The sequence below is a fragment of the Orbicella faveolata genome, unplaced genomic scaffold (genome assembly GCF_042242905.1).
Source record: "Orbicella faveolata isolate gen_17 unplaced genomic scaffold, um_ofav_v1 contig_47, whole genome shotgun sequence".
Classification (NCBI taxonomy): domain Eukaryota; kingdom Metazoa; phylum Cnidaria; class Anthozoa; order Scleractinia; family Merulinidae; genus Orbicella; species Orbicella faveolata.
Window position 1 is genome coordinate 23,397,099 of NW_028301577.1, and position 6,256 is coordinate 23,403,354.

A 6,256-nucleotide genomic window follows, 5' to 3' on the forward strand; every position below is an offset into this window, starting at 1 on the left:
CATATTAAAAACTTCAAAAGTGGCAAAAAACATGACGTCATCACTTTGACGTCACAACTTTGACATTTACTGACATTTTTCACGTAAATATAATTGGCAATAGGTCTCCTGCTCATCTGCCACGTTTGGTGCAGAAAGACTCAATACTATTTAAGTAATGCGAAATAATGTGAAATACCCAAGAACTGACCAAACATTTGGGGGGTGGTTTGGCACCTACGTGTTCAGTTAGAATTCTACTAAAACAATTAGATTATTCGCTCTCGATTTCTATGAGACCATAGTTGATTCAGCCTTCGGCCTCATCACCTGTCACCTCATGCATGGAAATCTCGAGCTCATAATCTAATTGTTAATTAGTTATAGTGCGGTGAGGAAAAAAGGAATGACTTCGGAATGGCTTGTGGCACGACTTGCGGAATGCAATATATGTAGACTGGCCCAAAGAAATTAATTGAACTGAAACGCGCGCCCTTTCTACACTGAATAATTCTATAGGTCTCTATAGTTAAAAATCTTGGAACGCCAACGCACAAAAAGTTGAACACAAATTTGATTAAACCAGCCGCCATTACGAGAAATGTTTCAAAGCTATGCATAGAACTTGTACTCTGCACAGCACGGGGAGTAGCTTTCCAACATTTTGGTGTGATCGAAATCGGAAATTAACTTGTCATTATTCGCTCTCTAGGCTGCTGACGCGATCAATGATCCAAGACAATCAGAACTGTGGAAAGGGCGCGCTTTCCAGTTGAATTAATTTTTTGAGCACTCTGCATATATGGCATATATGCCATTTCACAAACTCCTTTCGCCTTATACCCTTACTAGTTGAAGTGGCACTTTAATTTAATTTTTATTTATTGCCAAAACTTGCGAGCCCTTCCCATGCTAAACTATAAATAAAATTTAGCGTGGCGTACAAATTGATGGAAGAAAAAGGACGGCCCCAAGCCGTTTCGCTCGACCGGATAAAAAGACTGGAGCCCTACTTATAAGATATTCCAATAATTTTGTTTTAATTAGTCTTAAGACTTCAGCTTCGAAAGACAACTCTAGGACGGAGACTTAGCAACATTAAACGGTGAGTTTTACTGGATGTTTTGCATGCAAAACAGAAATCTATAAGACTAACGATCCAAGTAGTCGGCGTTGTGCTACGGTGGGACAGTATTTATGGCTTAGTTTGAAGCTCACAGCTGAGCTTACAAGCCGTACATCTTCCAGATAAAAGACAGGCCTCATATATTAGGGCCAGTGCAATTCTCTGAGGATAATAAAAGCAATATTTGATAATTTAAGCAGCTTCAATTCTTATTCCAAGTAAATTTAGGCAAGTCAAGTACTGAATAAACGATTTTAAACACAATGTTCCTTCAACAAAATAATTATGGTCAGATGACTTTAAGCTAATTGGCAAATTTGCACTTAGTTTCATTCCAATTCGCGCAAACAGAGAAAAGGAATTAAGAGAAAATAGAAGGGATACGGGCGAGGCGGTCAATATTTAGATGACGTTTCATCGTTATTGTTCACACTAGAAATGTAGCAAGGAAAGAGGTTTTGACCCTAACGTAGTGTTAGCCTGAATTGTTGATACCAAATAGTCGTAAACATGAAGAAGACGCTAACCACTAGACTACAACGAGCTTGTTGTTATAATCTAACACAATGAAATACACTCAAAAGGCTCTTCCATTAAAACTGGCTTCAAACTAACAGATTAAATTGTAATGAAGCGAAGTGTGCAAATAAATTAACAGAAAAAGGACGGTGTCCAAGCCGTTTCGCTCGACAAGCTATAAGTAATTGCAGAACTAAAGTTAATATTGCCTTAAGCCAAAGCTGATGAACTTATGATCAGTTTCTTTTTGCTAACACTTTGAAGATATTGGAGTAACTTCTAAACTCCATTTTTTATAGTGTGGTGAGGAATAAAGAGGAATGAGTTCGGAATGGCTTGTGGCACGATTTGCGGAATGCAATTATGTAGAATGCCCCAAAGAAATTAATTGAACTGAAACGCGCGCCCTTTCTACACTGAATAATTCTATAGGTCTCTATATAGTTAATAATCTTGGAACGCCAACGTACAAAATGTTGAAAATTAGATTTGACCAGCCGCCATCACGAGCAATGTTTCAAAGTTATGCACAGAACTTGTACTCTGCACAGCAAGGGGCTTGCTTTCCAACATTTTGTCGTTATCGAGGTCGGTAAAAAGCTTGTGATTATTCAATCTCTGGGCTGTCAGACGCGATTAATAATTAGCTCTTATTAACCGAGCAGGAGGTCTGTATGGGAGAATCTTGACCGAGGTCGTGAGTACAGACTGAACGCAGTGAGGTCTGTACACACGACCGAGGTCAAGATTCTCCCATACAGAGCGACTTAGCTCGGTTAATAAGATGTTTATTATATGGCAAAGAAGAAAACTTTAATTCGTTTAATGTAACTGGTTTGCTAACATTTTGCTTGCAAACGGAGATGAGCTTAACTTAAACCTGCCGAAATTTGCTCGTCCTCTTTACTTTTTTGTTTTTGTTTTTTGCTTTTTTTTTTGGTCATCAGGCTGTTTGGCACTTCCATAAATGATTGAGAAGAAAATGAAAGAAAACGGTGAACATTTTTGTATTTTAGATTGCTACTTTTTCAACGCAAAATGAAACCGGTCTAGATGCCGGTCTAGATGGGAAAATCTAGACCGCGGTCAATATCGATTTCAGCCAAATTCGTAAATTTGGTAGTTCCCAGTCCTTGTGAGACACAGCCATATAATAATCCAAGATAATCAGAACTGCAGAAAGGGCGCGCTTTCCAGGTGAATTAATTTTTGGACCATTCTGCATATATCACCTTCCACATAATCACGCCATTCCTTAAGTCCTGCCAAATGCCATTTCACAAACTCATTTCGCCTTGTACCCTCACCAGTTTTAGTGGTACGTTTATTTTCTTTTTATTTATTGGCAAAACTTGCGAGCCTTTCCCATGCTAAACCATAAATAAAATGTGGCGTGAGTGCAGATTAACGGAAGAAAAAGGACGGCCTCCAAGCCGTTTCGCTTGACTGGATAAAAAGCCTGGCGCCCTATTTATAAGATATTCCGCCCCTATGTTTTTTGTTTTTGTTAGTCTTAAGACTTCGGCTTCGAAGGACAGCTCTAGGACGAAAACTTAGCGACATTAAACGGTGAGTTTCACTGCATGTTTTGGATACAAAACAGAAAATTCTAAGACTAACGCTTGAAGTAATTGGCGTTGTGCTTCGATCGGTGCGACAGTATTTATGTCTTAGTTTGAAGCTTATACTTTTGTAGCTGAGCTTCCAAGCCGTACATATTCCAGATAAAAGACAGGCCTCATATATTAGAGCAAGTCGCCTGCATGCTTACAGCTCGCGCAACTTCTTTTGGGAGGTTACGGTACATGTAGCTTACGTTGATGTCTTTTCTCTGACTTGTTTGTGATGTTTTCGGGAGAGAAAAAATACACTCCCATAGAAATTAACAGTTTTAGAAGATACATGCCCTAAAGCCTTTACATTGACTAAAGAGAGCCATATATAATCTTGTTTATAAATGGTTTTACCCTTCCAAACAAACTACTCTATTTCGCTCCTGATTAAAAATGCTCGGTTAACATCTGTTTATAACTGGTTTCATTTTCTTGAGAGCAGGAACTTTCAACAAGTACTGGTGTTGATACAGTTTAACTGGCATACGCTGGTGCTTTTCGTCAAAACTGTTGGCCGCGGTTAAGCTTCCGTTTTGCTGAGTTCTCACTTTTTGAAGTGTAACAGTCGTCTGAGCACAAACACAAGCTGTCTCGCTCTGCTGGTCAAGTATTGCAGACGCCAATCCACTGAGCGTAGATTTATTTGTTTATTTCGCCAAAGCTTCTGATATCGCATATTTCCTATTTTCAGTTCTAACTCTGAAAATGGCTATTTCCAACTTCAAACAAAACTCAACAGTAAGTTTCGGGCTTTGGTCTCTTTCAGCTTTGTTTTAATGATATTAAAAACAGCCCTTATTGTGTTTGTTCTTTAGAAACGAAGTTCAACCGTGTTTTCAAAGATCATTACCGTTTTATTTGCTGTTATGTTATCTCTGCTGCGAACGGATTCTTTAATCCCAAGTTACCGGTGCTCGAACCAATCATAGGGTGTCATAAGACAAACGCCCCTGAGTTTACCGGCGAGAAGGCAATAGCAGCACGCCTAAATCTCCATTTAGATGCCGACGACCTTAAATTGTTCTGCCTAACAGTGGGGGTAAGTTCACAAACGAAATTGATGCCAGACAAACGAAACCAAGATATATTTAAACTAGACAATACTTCACTCATCCATCCATCCATCCATCCATCCATGAATCCATGAATCCATCCATCCATCTATCCATCTATCGACTCACCCATGTATCTATCTATCTATTCATTCATTCCCTCATCCACCCACTCATTCACTCACTAACCTACCCACCCACCCACCCGGCCAACTACGCACCCATTAACTCACTCACTCACTCACTCACTCACTCACTCACTCACTCACTCCCTTACCAGGAGTCCAGTGACTTATTTATTTATTCATCTATTTATTTATTTATTTATTTAATGACGTAAAGTGCTTAGTTCTTTTTCTTTGCTTCATTTTATCAGGAATATGATACATGCTTGGCAGACGTTCTCGAGAAACTCCATCTCCAGTCCCAAACGTTTTCCTGTTGTTTGGTGTTGCGGCTTATCAGATCTCTTATCTTCTCAAGAAACCAAATCTTTGTCCAGGGATAAAGTACGATGACCTTAAGAAAATTGTGTTGGACTCAGGTAGGTATGGTTTTTTTGAAGTACAAGAATAGAATGAAAGAACTATTCAGTAGATTTTATTTGAATGGCTGCGTTCGAAGAATCCATCGACAGACTCAAACCACTAATATCACCTTGTACAGCTTAATAAACAGCCACACTGGAATGCACTGCTCAGTAGCTTTTATTTGAATGGTCACACTTAAAGATTTCTTCCACAGACTTAAAAGTTAGACCCACCATGAACGCCACAATAAACAACACCACATAAAAGTACTGCTCAGTAGCTTTCATTTGAATGGTCACACACTAGGGTTTTCTCCACAGACTTAAAAGTTGAAACCACTTTGTACAGCATAATAAACAGCAACACAGAAAAGTACCCCTCAGTAACTTCCTTTTGCTTGGTCCCACTTTAGAATTCCACTGACAGACTCAAAAGTTGGAATCACCTAATATAGCATTGTTATCGCCAGAGAACTATTAGACTTTTATTTTGATTTGTTTGCTCTTTAGACATTTCAAGTAGTTGGACATGACGTTTGTACTTTCTCCGTACCTGGATTTGACCACATGGGTTTTGGAAAAAAAAGGTAACTAGGTTAAGATTGGCTTGTGGACAAACCTAGGACATTAAATGGATATCAGAATGTTTCCTAGTGTAATTGCATTAGATTTGGGAGCTGCGGGAACAAGCATAATAATAACAACACATATTTATATATACCACAAAAGTAAATAGTGCTTTCCGCGTATTCCGATTGGCTAGCTCGGAGGTTAATAGCAAGTACTATTCCCCTCTGAGCAAACGGAGAAAAACAAAATGGCTTCCCGTTTCGCTTCAGTTACGGAAGAGCAAGTTTTATCCACCGACGAGGCGGCTGTTCCGAAAAATACAAAAAACTGGCAACAAAGTTTTGTTTGATCTTTCCGACTCAGATTTTAAAGCATAAGAAAGGTACAATGCCTTGTTTACGTGGACTTTCGAGCACTATACAAGCATAAGAAATGAAACATTTTGAAGCATGGTTTCAACAGCAAGACGAAGTTGAAACACCAGTTGAAGACATGTTACCCGGAAAATTAACCCTTTCATCCCTAACTTGTCAGTTGTAGATTTTACTCTGTCTAACGCCGGACGATTTTACTTGTCAAAGGAAGGTCCTTTAAGGGTTAAAGGGTTAAATAAGTGCTTTCAGAAGTTTTGCTTATCCGTAAGAAAGCGAAACGGAAACTTTTACAACAAGAAATCGTTTACCGGGAAGGAGCATCGCGCGGCGTGATTTTCATTATTTTCTGATGATCATTTGTTGCACTTTTTGGAAATAAAGCAAATTTTCAATCGGCCGATTATTCAGCTTGTGTGGCATATAATACATCAATTATTCACTTCAGTGTCGGTGAGAGTGGTGGATATTTACCTCGCCTCTTCACGGCTTGGTAA

At 39.0% G+C, this 6,256-nt stretch overlaps 1 long non-coding RNA gene across 1 annotated transcript; it reads left to right on the forward strand.

Moving 5' to 3' along the window:
* The first annotated feature begins 861 nt into the window (after window positions 1-861).
* On the forward strand, window positions 862-5,885 carry LOC149097684 (uncharacterized). The gene is made up of 3 exons (XR_016204243.1): window positions 862-1,084; window positions 4,666-4,833; window positions 5,329-5,885. It is a non-coding gene; the product is annotated as an uncharacterized LOC149097684 (long non-coding RNA).
* Window positions 5,886-6,256: the final 371 nt, after the last annotated feature.